Source organism: Dipodomys merriami, unplaced genomic scaffold (assembly GCF_024711535.1).
Source record: "Dipodomys merriami isolate MVZ:Mamm:240054 unplaced genomic scaffold, mDipMer1.0.p SCAF_126, whole genome shotgun sequence".
In the NCBI taxonomy this organism is placed as follows: domain Eukaryota; kingdom Metazoa; phylum Chordata; class Mammalia; order Rodentia; family Heteromyidae; genus Dipodomys; species Dipodomys merriami.
In genome coordinates this window covers 1,997,890-2,016,165 of record NW_027202560.1, presented here as the reverse complement: position 1 = coordinate 2,016,165, position 18,276 = coordinate 1,997,890, and positions in this window count along the sequence as shown.

The following is an 18,276-nucleotide window of genomic DNA, read 5'->3' as shown; positions in this document are numbered from 1 at the left end:
AAGCTTCACTATAACCCTCAACCTAACCCTAACCCTCACCCTAACACTAACCCCCCTTACCTAACACTCAAGCTAACCCTTACACTCATCATAACACTAAGCCTAACACTAACACTAACTCTCACACTAACCCTCATCCTAAACCACCCTATCATTAACCCTAACCCTAACCCTCACTGTCATCCTCACACTAACCCTAACCCTATGCCTCAAACTCACCCTCAACCTCACCCTAAACCTAACCCAAACCCTCAAACCAACCTTTATGCTCACCCTCACACTAACCCTCACCCTCATCCTAAACATCAGCCTAAACCTAACCTTCACCCTAATCCTCAGCATAAGCCTAACCCTCACCCTACCCTTAACCCTCAACCTAAACCTAACCCTCAACCTAAACCTAACCCTCAACCTAACCCTTACCATAACCCTAACAGTAGGCCTAACCCTGTCACACTAAACCTTAACCTCACCATAACATTAACCCTCACCCTAAACCTAACCCTAACCCTCTCCCTAACACTACCCTTACACTAACCCTAATACTAACCCTAACCCTCACCCTAAACCTACCCCTCAACATCATGTCACCCTCACCCTAATACTCACCCTAACCCTCAACCTCACCCTCACCCTAACCCTAACCTTCACCCTAAACCTCACCCTCACCATAACCTTCACTCTTACCCTAACCCACAAACTCACCCTAACCCTCACCCTTACCCTTATCCTTACCCTCACCCTAATCCTCACCCTAACCCTAACCCTCACCCTAACCTAACCCTAACCCTCACCATAGCCCTCAACCTAACCCTAATGGTAACCCTAAACCTCACCCTAACCCTAACCTTAACCTTTCATCTCACCTTAACCCTGACCGTAAAATTAACCCTCAACCTCACCCTAAACCTCACCCTAACCCTAACCCTCACCCCAACACTGACCCTCACCATAACCCTCACCCAAACGCTAACACTAACGCTAAACCTCACCTCACCAGCAACCTCACGAAACCCTAACCCTAACCCGAACCCTAACAATAACACTAACCCTAACCTGAATCTAATCCTTACCCTAACCCACAACCTCACCCTCATCTTCACCCTAAATCTAACCCTAAACCTCTCCATAACCCTAACACTCACCCTAACCCTAACCTCACACCGTAACCCTCACCCTAAAACTTATCCTCACCCTAATCCTAAACCTAACCCTAAACCTCACCTTAAGCCTCACCCAAACCCTAACCCTAAAGGTAACCCTTAAACTAACCCTGAACCTCACCCTAACCCTAACCCTACCCCTCATCCTAACCATCATCCTAACCCTAACTCTAAACACACACCTTAACCCTAAACCTAACCCAATAACTCACATGCACCCTAACAGTCACGTTCACCCTCACCCTCACCCTAACTCTAAACCTCACCCTAACCAACAAACTATCCCTAACCCTCACCCTAACCCTAAGCCTAACACTCGCCCTAACTCTAAGCCTCACCCTAATCGAACCTTCAGTCTATCCCTAACACTAACCCTAACGCTCACAATCACCCTAAACCTAACCCTCACACACACCCTCACCATCAGCTTAAACCTAAGCCTTACAATAACCCTAACCCTAACCCACACATTCACCCTCACCCTAAGCCTAAACCTAACCCTAAACGTAACCCTCACCCTCACCCTAACCCTAACCCAAAGCCTCAACTGAACCCTCTCCTCTCACTCAACCTCACCCTAAACCTCGCCCTCAACCTAAACATCACCCTAAACCTAACCCTCACTCTAAATCTTAGCCTAACACTCACCCTAACCCTAACCCTAACCCTAAACCTTACCCTCACCTTCAGGCTCACCCTACCCCAAATCCTAACCCTAACCCTCACCCTTACCCTCAACCTAAACCTATCCCTAACCCTAACCCTCACCCTAACCGTAACCTCCAACCTAACCCTAACCCTCACCATAATCCTAACGCTAACCCTAAACCTCACCCTAACTCTCACCCTCAGCCTAAGCCTAACCCTATCCTTAACCCTCACACTCACCCTTACCCTAAAACTAACCCTAAGCCTCACACTCACCCTCAAGCTCACCCTAACCCTAACCCAATCACTCACCCTCACCTTAACCCTAACCCTAAGCCTCACCGTCACCTTCAACCTCACCCTAACCCTCACCCTAACCCTAAACTTCCCCTCACCCTAACACTCAACCTACCCCTTACACTCACCATAACACTAAGCCTAACCCTAACACTAACTCTCACACTAACCCTCATCCTTAACCACCCTATGATTAACCCTAACCCTAACCCTCACAGTCACCATCACACTAACCCTAACCCTAAGCCTCAAACTCACCCTCAACCTCACCCTAAACCTAACCCAATACCCTCAAACCAACCTTTATGCTCACCCTCACCCTCACCCTCACCCTCAGCGTAACAGTAACCCTATCACTATCCCTTACCCTAAACCTCATCCTCACCCTAACCATCACCCTAATTCTTACCCTCACACTAATCCTAACCCTGACTCTCACACTAAACCTAACCCTCAACCGAACCGTAACCCTCCCCCTTATCCTAACCCTCACCTTAACCCTAACCCTAACCCTCACCCCAACCCTCACCCTAAACCTCACAATCACCCTAAACCTGGCCCTTACCGTAATAATAACCCTAACCCTCACCAGAACCCTAACCCTCACCCTCACCCTAACCCTCACCCTAATCCTAAGCCTAACCCTCAGCCTAATCCTCAACTTAACCCTAAGAATAACCCTAACCCTCACCCTCACTGTAACACTCACCCTAACCCTAACCCTCACCCTAACCCTAAAACTCACCCTAATCCTCACCCTAACCCTCACTCTCACCTGCACCCTCACCCTAACCCTCACCCTAACACTAATGCTTACTCTAACACTCACCCTAACCCTCATGCTATCATTTACCACCACCACAAACCTACCCTAAACTTAAACCTCACCCTCAGTATAAACATCACCCTAACCCAAAACCTAATCCTAACACTCACCCTCACCCTATCCCTAACCCTAACCTTAACCCTCACCTAACCCTAACCCTAAACTTCAACGTCACCCTAACCCTCACCATCACGCGAACCCTCACCCTAACCCTTATCCTCACCCACACCATAACCCTCAGGGTCACCCTCACCCTAAACCTCACGTAATCCTCATCTTAAACCTAAACATTACATAACCAAGAGTGTCAACCTAACCCTCAACTTCACCCTAACCCTCATCCTCACCCTAGCCCTCACCCTAACCATAACCATAACCCTAACCCTAAACATCACCCTCACCCTCACCCACAGGGTAACCCTAAACCTATCCCTAATCCTAACCCTAACCCTCACCCTCACCCTAACCGTAACCCTCACACTAAACCTAACCCTCACCCTAAACATAACCTTACTCCTCAACATAACCCTCAACCTAAACTTAACCCTAACCCTACCCCTCACCTTCACGCTAGCCCTCCACTTAACCCTAATTCTAACCCTAACCCTCATCCTGACCCTAAACCTCACACTAACCCTAACCCTAATCCTCAATCTAACCCTAACCCTAACCCTTACTCTAACACTCACCCTAACCTTAACCCTCACCCTTATCATAACCCTCACACTCAGCCTCACCCTCACCTTTGCACTTAACGTCACGCTCATCCTAACCCTCACCCTAACCCGAACCCTCATCCTAACCCTTAACCTACCCTAACACTATCCATCACCATAACCTTAACCCACACCCACACCATCACCCTCATCCTAACCCTTTGCCTAAGCCTAACCCTAACCCTAACCTACACCCTCACCCTAGCCCTCACCCTTACCCTAATCCTAACCTTAAACCTCATCCTAAACCTCACCCTAACCCTAAGGCTTAACCATCACCCTAAGCCTAACCTTAAGCCTAACACTAAGCCTAACCCTAACCCTCACCCTAACCCTCCCCTTCAACCTAACTCTAACTCTAAAACTAACCCTCACCCTATCCCTAATCCTAACCTTTACCCTAAACCTCACCCTAACACTAACACTAAATCTCACCCTCACCTTCACCCAAACAGTAACTCTAACCTTAACCCTAATATTGACACTAATCTTAACCCTAAAACTAACCCTAACCCTAACCCTAACCTTCACCTTCAGCCTCAACCTCACTGCAAAATTAACCCTAACCATAACACTTACAAGAACACTAACCCTAATCCTAACCATCACCCTCACCCTAACCCTAATCCTAACCCTAACCCTCACCCTAACCGTAACCCTGACCCTCACTGTAATCCTAACTCTCATCTTAACCCTCATCCTAATCCTAACACTAACCCTCACTCTAACCCTTAACCTCACCCTAATCCTAACACTAAGCCTAACCTAAACCTCACCCTAACCCTCATCCTTACCCTATCCGTAACCCAAAACCTAACCCTCAACCTAACACTCACCCTAACCCTAACCCTAACCTTAAACCTCACCCTAACCCTAACCGTATCATTCTCCCTTACCCTAAACCTAACTCTAAACCTAACCCTAATAATAACCCTAACCCTAACTCTAATCCTAACCCCTCCCACACCCTAACGCTAACCCTAACCCTAACCCTCACCCTAAACCTAACCCTCACCCTCACAGTAACCCTAACCCTAACCCTAACCCTCACCCTAAACCTAAACCTAACAATAACTCTCATCCTAACCCTCACCCTAATCCTTAACCTCACCCTAACTCTAATCCTAACCTTCACACTAAACTTAAAGCTCACCCAAAACCTAACCATACCACTCAGCCTAACCCTCATCCTAACCCTAAACCTAACCCAAACCCTCACCCTAACCCTAAACTTAACCCTAATCCTAAACATAAAACTAACCCTAACACTCACCCTCAACCTCACCCTCACCCTCACCCTAACCCTAAACCTCACACTAACCCTCACACTAACCCTAAACATAACCCTAACCCACACCCTCACCCTCACGCTAATCCTAACCCTAACCCTAAACCTAACACTTACGGTAACCCTCAACCTCACCCTAAACCTAACCCTAACCCTAACAATAACCCTAACCCTAACTCTAATCCTAACCCAAACCCACACCCTAAACCTAACCCTAAACCTCAACCTAAACCTAACCCTCACCCTCACTGTAACCCTAACCCTAACCCTAACCCTCACCCTCACCCTAACCATAACCCTAATCCTAATCCTAAACCTCACCCTCACCTTAACCCTTACCCTAACCTTAACCCTCACCCTAGCCCTCACCCTAACCCTAGCCCTAAACCTCACCTGCATCCTCACTCTCACCCTGAGCCTAAACCTAACCCTATCTCTAATCATAACCGTAACCCTAACCCTCACCCGAACCCTCACCATAACCCTTACCCTCACCCTCACCCTAACCTTAACCGTAAACCTCACACTAAACCTAACCCGCACCCTAAACCTCACTCTAAACCTCAGCCTCACACCAACCTCAAACTAAAACTAACTCTAACCCTCACCCTAGCCCTCATCCTAACCCTAAACCTAATGCTCACCCTCACCCTGATCCTCTCCTCAGTGTAACACTAACCCTATCCCTATTCCTAAACCAAAACCTAAACCTAAACCTCACCCTCACCCTAACCATCACCCTAATTCTTTCCCTCACACTAATCCTAACCCTAACCCTAACCCTTACCTTAACTCTCACACTAAACCTAACCCTCACCCTAACCGTAACCCTACAACTAACCCTAACACTCACCTTAACCCTAAACCTAATCCTCACCCTAAACCTCACCCTAAACCTCACAGTCACCCTAATCCTGACCCTAACCCTAATCCTAAACCTAACCCTCACTCTAAACTTAACACTCACCCTCCCCCTAAATCTCACCCTAAACTCACCCTAATCCTAACCCTAACACGCAGCCTAACCCACACACTAACACTCACCCTTACCCTAATCTTAATCTCCACCCTAAGCCTAACTTTCACACTAACCCTAACCCTCACACTCACCCTCACCCTCTCCTTAACCCTAAGCCTAACCATAACCCTCACCCTCACCCTTACGTTAACACTAAACCTAACCCTAACCCACACTCTAACAGTAACCCTGAACTTCACCCTCACCCTAACCCTCACCCTTACTTCATCCTCACCCTAACGCTAATCCTCACATTAACCCTAATACTCACCATAAGCGTAACCCTACCCCGAACCCTAACCCTCACCCTAACTTTAACCCTAACCCTAACCCTAAACCTGACCCTAAATCTAACCCTCATACCACCCTCAAACTAACCCTAAACATAACCGTCACCCTAACAATAACCCTCACCCTAACCCTAACCCTCACCCTAGCCCTCACCCTAAACCTAAGCCTAAAACTCACACTCACCCTCACCCTCAACATCACCCTCAGCATAACACTAACTACAACACAAATCAAAAGCCGAAACCTCAGCCTCACCCTAACGTTAAACCTAATCCGTACCTTCACACTAATACTAAACCTAACCCTAACCCTCACACTCACACTAAACCTAACCCTCACCCTAACCTTCACCCTAACCCTAATGCTAACTCTAACACTCACCCTAACCCTCACACTATCACTCACCCACATGATAAACCTAACACTAACCCTAACCCTCACTCTCACCACAACCCTCAACCTAACCCTAACCCTAACCCGAACCGAAACCCTCATCCTAACCCTAACCCTAACTCCAACACTAAACCTAACCCTCACCCTAACCCTAACCCTAACATTCACTCTAACCCTAACCCTCACCCTAACCTTAACCCTACCATTCAACCTAAACCTCTTCCTAACCCTAAACCTAAACCTAATCCTAAACCTCACCCTAACCCTAACCCTCACCCTCAACAAAACCATAAAACTAAACATAACCCTACGAATAACCCTAACCTTAAACTTTATCCTAACCCTCACCCTCACCCTAACCCTAAGCCTAACCCTAACCCTCACCCTAAACCTAAACCTCAGCCTCATCTTAAACCTAATCCTAACCCTAACACTTGCCCTCACCCTAACACTAACCCTAACCCTAACCTTCACACTCACTCTAACCCTCACCCTAAACCTTGACCTCACTCTAACCCTCATCCTAACCCTCACCCTAACCCTAACCCTAACCCTCAAACTAACCCTAACCCTCACCCTAACCTTAACCCTAACACTCACCCTAAACCTCATCCTAAATATTACTCTAAAACTAACTCTATTCCTAAACCTCACCCTAACCCTAACCTTCACCCTCAACGTAACCATAAACCTAAACATAACCCTAAAAATAACCATAACCCTAACATTTATCCTAACCCACACCCTCACCCTAACCCTAACCCTAACCCTCACCCTAAACCTAACCCTCACCCTCTATGTAAACCTATACAAAACCCTAACACTTACCCTCACCCTAACACTAACCCTAACCCTAAACCTCACAATCATTCTAACCCTCACCCTAAACCTTAACCTCACACTAAACCTCATCCTAACCCTCACCCTATCCCTAACCCTAACCCTCAAACTCACCCTAACCCTCACCCAACCCTAACCCTAGCCCTCATCCTAACTCTCAACCTAACCCTAAACCTAACCTTGATACTAACCCTAAACCTCACCTGCACCTTAACACTCACTGTTACCCTTAAACTTACATTAAACCGACCCTCACCCACACCCTAACCCTCAGTCTCACCCTCTCCGTCAGCCTCAGCCTAACCCTAACCCTAACCCTAACCCTAACCCTCACACTCACCCTCACCTTAACCCTAACCCTAAGCCTCACCGTCACCTTCAACCTCACCCTAACCCTCACCCTAACCCTAAACTTCCCCTCACCCTAACACTCAACCTACCCCTTACACTCACCATAACACTAAGCCTAACCCTAACACTAACTCTCACACTAATCCTCATCCTTAACCACCCTATCATTAACCCTAACCCTAACCCTCACAGTCACCATCACACTAACCCTAACCCTAAGCCTCAAACTCACCCTCAACCTCACCCTAAACCTAACCCAATACCCTCAAACCAACCTTTATGCTCACCCTCACACTAACCCTCACCCTCATCCTAAACATCAGCCTAACCGTAACCCTCACCCTAATCCTCAGCATAACCCTCACCCTCACCCTAACCCTAACCCTCAACCTAATCCTAACCCTCAACCTAACACTTACACTAACCCTAACACTAGGCCTAACCCTAACACTAACACTCACACTAACCCTTAACCTCACCATAACCCTAACCATCACCCTAAACCTAACCCTAAACCTCTCCCTCACCCTACCCCTCACATTAACCCTAATACTAACCCTCACCCTCACCCTAAACCTAACCCTCAACCTAACCCTAACCCTCAACCTCATCTAACCCGCACCCTAAACCTAACCCTAACCCTCACCCTAAACCTCAACCTCACCCTCACCCTAACCCTAATCCTCATCCTCACCATAACCTTCACTCTTACCCTAACCCTCAAACTCACCCTAACCCTCACCCTTACCCTTATTCTTACCCTCACCCTAATCCTCACCCTAACTCTAACCCTCACCCTAATCTAACCCTATCCCTAAACCTAGCCCTCAACCTAACCCTAGTGCTAACCCTAACCCTCACCGTAACCCTAACCCTAACCGTTAACCTCACCCTAACCCTAACCCTAAAACTAACACTCAATCTCACCCTAAACCTCACCCTAACAATAACTCTCACCCCAACACTTACCCTCACCCTAACGCTAACCCTAACCCTAAACCTCAACTCACCAGCAACCTCACCGTATCCCTAACCATAACCCGAACCCTAACAATAACACTAACCCTAACCTTAAACCTAATCCTTACCCTAACCCACAACCTCACCCTCACCTTCACCCTAAATCTAACCGTAAACCTCTCCATAATCCTAACCCTCACTATAACCCTAACCTCACACTTACCCTAACCCTCACCCTAACCCTAAACCTAACCCTAACCCTCACCTTAAACCTCACCCTAACCCTAACGCTAACGGTAACCCTTAAAGTAACCCTGAACCTCAATCTAACCCTAACACTACCCCTCATCCTAACCATCATCCTAACCCTAAATCTAAATCCAAACCCTAACCCTAAACCTCACCTGCACCCTAAAAGTCACGCTCACCCTCACCCTCAACCTAACTCTAAACCTCACCCTAACCATCAAACTATCCCTAACCCTCACCCGAACCCTAAGCCTGACACTCGCCTTAACCCTAAGCCTCACCCTCATCTAACCCTCAGTCTATCCCTAACAGAAACCCTAACGCTCACACTCACCCTAAACCTAACCCTCACACACACCCTCACCCTCAGCTTAAACCTAAGCCTAACAATAACCCTAACCCTAACCCTCACAATCACCCTCACCCTAAGCCTAACCCTAACCCTAAACCTAACCCTCACCCTCACCGACACCATATCCCAAACTCAAACCCTCAATTGAACCCTCACACTCAACCTCACCCTAACCCTAACCCTCAACCTAAATATCACCCTAAAACTAACCCTCACTCTAACCCTTAGCCTAACGCTCACCCTAACCCTAACCCACACACTCACCCTCACCCTCAGGCTCACCCTAACACTAATCCTAACCCTAACCCTCACCCTCACACTCAACCTAAACTTTTCCCTAACCCTAACCCTCAACGTAACCTTAACCTCCAACCTAACCCTAAGCCTCACCATAACCCTAACGCTAACCCTAACCCTACCCCTAAACCTCACCCACATCCTCACCCTCAGCCTAAGCCTAACCCAATCCCTAACCCTCACACTCACCCTTACCCTAAAACTAACCCTTAGCCTCACCCTCACCCTCAACCTCACCCTAACCCTAACCCAAACACTCAACCGAATCTTCACCCTCACCCTCACCCTAACCCTCACCCTCACCCTAAACATCAACCTAACCCTAACCCTCACCCTAAACCTCACCCTAATCCTAACCCTCACATTAACCTCAGCATTAACCTCACATTAACCCTCAGCTTAAACCTAAGCCTAACAATAACCCTAACCCTAACCCTCACAATCACCCTCACCCTAAGCCTAACCCTTACCCTCACCCTAACACTAAGCCTAACACTAACTTGAACCCTCAGAGTAACGCTAACCCTCATAGTAGCCCTAACCCTCACCCTAACCCTAACCCTACCCCTCACTCTAACTCTAACCCTAACCCTCACCCTAATCCTAACCCTTACACTCACCCTCACCCTAACCCTCACTGTTACCTTAACCCTCTCCCTAAAACTAACCCTCATTCTACACATCACCCTAACCATAACCCTCACCCTAACCCTAACCCTATCACTCACACTAACCCTAACACTCACACTAACCCTCAAACTAAACCTAACCTCCAACGTAACACTAACCCTCACCCTAACCCCAACGCTAACCCTCAACCTAACCCTAACGCTCACCCTAACCCTTACCCTCACTGTAACCCTAACCCTCACACTATCCATAATCCTTACCCTCACCCTAACCCTACCCCTTACCCTAACCCTCACGCTAACCCTAACCCCAACCCTAACCCTCACCCTCACCGTCACCCTAACACTCACCCTAACCCTCAACCTTACCCTCAACATAACCCTAACCCTAACCAAAACCCTCATCCTCACCCTAAACCTCACACTAACCCTAACCCTAATCCTCAATCTAACCCTAACCCTAACAATTACCCTAACCGTCACCTTAACCCTAACCCTCACCCTTACCGTAACCCTGACCCTCAGCCTCACCCTCACCTTTACACTTACCGTCACGTTCATCCTAACCCGAACCCTAACCCGAACCCTCATCCTAACCCTTTCCCTACCCTAACCCTATCCATCACCATAACCTTAACCCCACCCTCACCATCACCTTCATCCTAACCATATGCCTAAGCCTAACCCTAACCCCAACCTACACCCTCACCCTAGCCCTCACACTAACCCTAATCCTTCCCCTAACCCTCATCCTAACCCTCACAGTAAACCTAAGGCTAACCATCTCCCTAAGCCTAATCCTCACCATCATCACCCTCAGCCTAACCCTAAGCCTAAGCCTAAACCTAACCCTAACCCCCACACTCACCTTCATGCTAACCCTAATCCTAACCATAAGCCTAACCCTAAACCTCAACCTAACCCTCAACCTAACCCTAACTTTAACCCTAAAACTAACCCTAAGCCTAACCCTCACCCTAACCCTCTCCCTCAATCTAACTCTAACTCTAAAACTCACCTTCAGCCTATCCCTAATCCTAACGTTAACCCTAAACCTCACCCTAACACTAACCCTAACTCTCACCCTCACCCGCAACCAAACGGTAACTCTAACCCTAACCCTAACATTAACACTAATCTTAACCCTAAAACTAACCCTAAACCTAACCCTAACCTTCACTCTCAGCCTCACCCTCACTGCAAATGAAACCATAACCATAACACTTACAATAACACTAACCCTAATCCTAACCATCACCCTCACCCTAACCATGATCCTAACCCTAACCCTCACCCTAACTCTAACTTTGACCCTGACTGTAACCCTAACCCTCATCTTAACCCTCACCTTAACCCTAAACCTAACCCTCACTCTAAACCTTAACCTCACCCTAATCCTAACACTAAGCCTAACCTAAACCTCAGCCTAAACCTTACAGTCACCCTAACCATAAACTAAAACCTAACCCTCAACCTAAACCTCACCCTATCCCTAGCCCTAAACTTAAACCTCATCCTAACCCTAACCGTATCCTTCAACCTCACACTAAACCTAACCGTAACCCTAACCCTGACCCTAACAATAACCCTAACCCTAACCCTAACACTAACCCTCACCCTAAACCTAACCCTCAACCTCACAGTAACCTTAACCCTAACCCAAACCCTGACCCTAACCCTAACATTAAGCCTAACCCTAAACTTCATACTAACCCTTACACTCACACTCAAACTCACCCTCACCCTCATGCTAACCCTAACACTCAACCTAACTCTCACCCTAACCCTAACCCACACCCTCACCCTCTACGCTAATCCTAACTCTAACCCTAACACTAACCCTAACTGTAAACCTCACCCTCACCCTAAACCTAAGCATAACCCTAACCCTAACCCTAACAATAACCCTAAGCCTAACTCTAACCCTAACCCAAACCCACACCCTAACCCTAACCCTAAACCTCACCCTAAACCTAACCCTCACCCGCACTGTAACCCTGACCCTAACCCTAAAACTCACCCTCACCCTAACCCTAACTCTAATACTAATCCTAAACCTCAACCTCACCTTAACCCTAACCCTAACCCTAACCCTCACCCTAACCCTAAACCTCACCCTCAGAGTAAACCTAACCCTAACCTTAAACCTAACCCTCAACCTAACCATAACCCTAACATGAATCCTAAAGTCCACCCTAACCCTAACCCTCACCCTGAACCTAACCCTAACCCTAAACCTCACCCTAACCCTCACCCTCACCTTAACCCTAACCAAAACCCTAACCCTCAACCTAACCCTCACCCTAAGCCTAACCCTAACCCTCACACAAACCTTAACCCTCACCCTAACCCTAACCCTACCCCTCACTCTAAACTTCATCTTAACGCTAACCCTAACCCTAACCCTAAACCTCACCGTAACAATAACCGTAACCCTCACCTTCACCCTCACCCTTAACTGAACTGTAACCATCACTGTAACCCTAACAATAACCCTAACCCTAAACTTAATCCTCACCCTCACCCTAACCCTAACCCTAACCCAAACCCTCACCCTCACCCTAACCCTCAGCCTCACCCTCAAATTCACCTTTATCCTAACCCTCACCCTCAAACTAGCCCACACCCTCACCCTAACCCTAACCTAAACCTCACCGTCACCCTCAGCCTAAACCTAACACTATCTCTAATCATAACCCTAACCTTCACCCTCACCCAAAACCTCACCATAACCCTTACCCTCACCCTCACCCTAACCTTAACCATAAACCTCACACTAAACCTAACCCTCACCCTAAACCTAACCCTAACCCTCATCATAACCCTGAAGTTCACCCTCAACCTAGCCCTCACCCTAACCCAAACCCTCACCCTAAACCTCAACCTCAAACCACCCTCAAACTAAAATTAAACCTAACCCCTCGCCCTAAACCTAGACCTCACCCTAAACCTAACCTTCACCATACCTCTCATCCTAACGCTAAACCTAACACTCACCCTCACCCTCATCCTCACCCTCAGCGTAACACTAACCCTATTCCTATTCCTAAACCTAAACCTCAACCTCACCCTAACCATCAACCTAATTCTTTCCCTTACACTAATCCTAACCCTAACACTAACCTTAACTCTCACACTAAACCTAACCCTCACCCTAACCGTAACCCTACCCCTTACCCTAACCCTCACCTTAACCCTAAAACTAACCCTCACCCTAACCCTCACCCTAAACCTCACAGTCACCTTAACCCTGACCCTCACCCTAATCCTAATCCTAACCCTCATTCTAAACCTAACCCTCACCCTCACCCTAATCCTCACCCTAAACCTCACCCTAATCCTAAACCTAACCCTCAGCCTAACCCACACCCTAACCCTCACCCTTACCCTAATCCTAACCTCCACCCTAACCCTAACGTTCACCCTAACCCTAACGCTAACACTAACCCTCACGCTCACCCTCACCCTCTCCTTAACCCTAAGCGTAACCCTAAGCCTTACCCTCACCCTTACCTTAACACTAAACCTAACGCTAACCCTCACTCTAACAGTAACCCTCAACCTCACCCTCACCCTAACCCTCACCCTTACTTTATCCTCACCCTAAACCTAACCCTGACATTAACCCTAATACTCACCATAACTGTAACCCTACCCCTAACTCTAACCCTCACCCTAACTTTAACCCTAACCCTCACCCTAACCCTCACCCCAAACCTCACCCTCATACCACCCTCAATCTAACCCTAACCCTAACCCTAAACCTTTCACTAACCCTCACCCTAACCCTAACCCTCACCCTCACCCTAACCCTCACCCTCACAGTAACACTAACCCTAACCCTAACCCTCACCCTAAACCTAAACCTAAAACTAAACCTCACCCTAAGCCTCACCCTAATCCTTACACTCACCATAACCCTAAAGCTAACCTTCACACTAACCCTATGCTCACCCTAAACCTAACCTTAACCCTAACCCTAAACCTCATACTAACCCTAACACTCACCCTCAACCTCACCCTCACCCTCACCCTAACCCTAACACTCACACTAACCCTCACCCTAACCCTAAACATAACCCTAACCCACACCTTCACCCTCTACGCTAATCCTAACCCTAACCCTAAACCTAACACTAACCGTAACCCTCACCCTCACCCTAAACCTAACCATAACCCTAATCCTAACCCTAACAATAACACCAACCCTAACTCTAATCCTAACCAAAACCCACACCCTAACCTTAACCCTAACCTTAAATCTCACCCTAAACCTAAACCTCACCCTCACTGTAACCCTAACCCTAAACCTAACTCTCACCCTCACCCTAACCCTAACCCTAATCCTAATCCTAAACCTCACCCTCACCTTAACCCTTACCATAACCCTAACCCTAACCCTCACCCTCAGTGTAAACCTAACCCTAAACCTAAACCTAACCCTCAACCTAACCATAACCCTAAATCTAATCCTCAACCTAACCCTCACCCTCAACTTAACCCTAACCAAAACCCTAACCCTCAAACTGTCCCTCACCCTAACCCTAAACCTAACCCTCACCCTAACCCTCACACTAACTCTAACCCTCACCCTAACCCTAACCCTACCCCTCACCCTAAACTTCATCTTAACACTAACCCTAAACCTAACCCTAAACATCACCGTAACCCTAACCATAACCCTCACTTTCACCCTCATCCTAAACTGAATTGTAACCCTCATTCTAACCCTAACAATAACCCTAACCCTAATCTTAATCCTCACCCACACCCTAACCCTTACCCTAACCCAAACCCTCACCCTCACCCTCACCCTCAACCTCACCTTCACCCTAACACTCACCCTCAACTTAGCCCTCACCCTCACCCTAACCCTAACCCTAAACCTCACCCTCATCCTCAGCCTAAACGTAACCCTATCTCTAATCATAACCCTAACCCTTACCCTCACCCAAAACCTCACCATAGTCCTAACCCTCACCCTCACACTAACCTTAACCGTAAATGTCACACTAAACCTAACCCTTACCCTAAACCTAACCCTAACCCTCATCATAGCCCTAAAGTTCACCCTCAACCTAGCCCTCACCCTAACCCAAAGCCTCACACTAAACCTCAACCTCATATCACCCTCAAACTAAAACTAAACCTAAACCTCACCCTAAACATAGCCCTCACTCTAAACCTAATCTTCACCCTAGCACTCACCCTAACCCTAAACCTAACGCTCACCCTCACCCTCATCCTCACCCTCAGCGTAACACTAACCCTATCCCTATTCCTAAACCTAAACCTCACCCTCATCCTAAAAATCACCCTAATTCTTTCCCTCACACTAATCCTAACCCTAACCCTAACCTTAACTCTCACACTAAACCTAGCCCTCACCCTAACCGTAACCCTACCCCTTACCCTAACACTCACCTTAACCCTAAACCTAACCCTCAACCTAAAGCTCACCCTAAATCTCACAGTCACCCTAACCCTGACCCTAACCTTAATCCTAACCCTAACCCTCACTCTAAAACTAACCCTCACCCTCACCCTAAACTCACCCTAATCCTAACCCTCACCCTCAGCCTAAGCCACACCTTAACCCTCACCCTAACCCTAATCCTAACCTCCACCCTAACCCTAACGTTCACCCTAACCCTAATCCTAACCCTAACCCTCACCCTCTCCTTAAACCTAAGCCTAACCCTAACCCTCACCCTCACCCTTACCTTAACACTAAAACTAACCCTAACCCTCACTCTAACAGTAACCTCACCCTCAACCTAACCCTCACACTTACTTTATCCTCACCCTAACACTAACCCTCACATTAACCCTAATACTCACCATAACTGTAACCCTACCCCTACCCCTAACCCTCACCTTAAATTTAACCCTAACCCTAACCCTATCCCTCACCCCAAACCTCACCCTCATACCACCCTCATCCTAACCCTCACCCTAACACTAACCCTAACACTCACCCTCACCGTAAACTTGACCCGATCCTGAACACTCACCCTAACCCTATCCCTAACCCTCACCCTAAACATAACACTCACACTGAACCTCACCCTCAGTGTAACCCTAAGCCTAACCCTAAACCTAAACAAAATGCTAACCCTCAACCTAACCCTAACACTCACACTCACCATAACCCTAACCCTAACTCTCACCCAAACCTTAAACTTAACCAAACCCTAACTCTCACCCTAACCCTATCCCTAACCCTCACCCTAACCCTAACACTCACCCTGAACATCACCCTCAGTGTAACCTTAAGCCTAACCCTAAACCTAACCCAAAAACTAACCCTCAACCTGACCCTAACCCTCAAACTTACCATAACCCAAACCCTAACTCTCACCCTAACCCTAAACCTAAACTTAACCCTAACACACACACACACACACACACACACACACACACACACACACACACACACACACACACACACACACGCCCTCATCCTAACACTAATCCTATCAAAACCCTAACCCTAACCCTCCACCAAACTCTCACCCTAAATTAACCCTGACACTAACCTTAAATCTAACCTACCCCACACCCTAACCCTAACTGTAACCCTAAACCTCACCCTCACCCTAACCCTAACTCTAACCCTAACCCAAACCTTAAACCTCACTCTAACCCTAACCCTAACCCTCACCCTCACCCGCACAGTAACCTTAACCCTGAACCTAACCCTAACAATAACCCTAACTCTAATCCTAAACCTCACCCTAACCATAACCCTCAACCTAAACCATTACCTCACCCTAACACTTACTCTCACCCTAACACTAACCCTAACCTTAACACTAACCCTCACACTAACCCTAACCCTAACCCTAAACCTCAACCTAACCCTCACCCTCAACCTAACCCTAAACCTGACCTCAATCCTAAACCCCACCCTAACCCTAAACCTAACCCTCAATCGCAAACTCACCCTCACAGTACCTCTAACACTAACCCTAACAATAACACTAACACTAACCCGAACCATCAGCCTAACCCTAATCCTCACCCCCACCCTCACCCTCAGCCTACCATTAAGCCTAAGCCTAACCCTCACCCTAACCCTCACACTCACCCTCACCCTAACCCTAAGCCTAAACCTAACCCTATCCCTAAACCTCAACCTAACCCTCACCCTCACCCTAACCCTAACACTAACCCTAAGCCTAAACCTCACCCTAACCCTCCCCCTAAACCTAACTCTAACCATAAACCTCACCCTCACCCTAACCCTAACACTAAACCTAACCCGAAACCTTACCCTAACCCTAACCTTCACCCTCACGCTCAACCTCACCATAAATCTAACACTAACCCTAACAATAATACTAACTCTAACACTAACCATAACCGTAACCAAAACCCTCAACCTCAGCCTCACCCTCACCGCAAACTTAACCCTAGACATAATACCAGCAATAACCCTAACCCTAAGGCTAACACTAACCCTAACACTAATCCTCACACCCACCCTCACACTCAGCCTAAGCCTAAGCCTAACCCTAAACCTAACACTAACCCTAACACTCACGCTAACCCTAACCCTAATACTAACCCTAACTATAACCCTAAATCTCACCATCACCCTAACCCGAACTCTAAACATAACCCCAAACCTATCAATAACCCTAAACGTAACCCTAACCATAACACTCACCCTAACACTAACTCTCACACTAACACTTACCCTCACCCTAAAACTAACCCTAATGCTAACACTAACGCTCACACTAACCCTAACCATTACCCTAACCCTAAAAATCACCATAACACGAACCCTAACGCTCACCCTCACCCTAGCCCTCAATCTAACCCTAAACCTCATCCTCACCATAAACCTCACACTAACCCTAACACTAATCCGCAATCTAAACTTCACCCTCACCCTAACCCAATCACTAACCCTCACCCTAACCCTAACCCTCACCTTACCGTAACCCTCA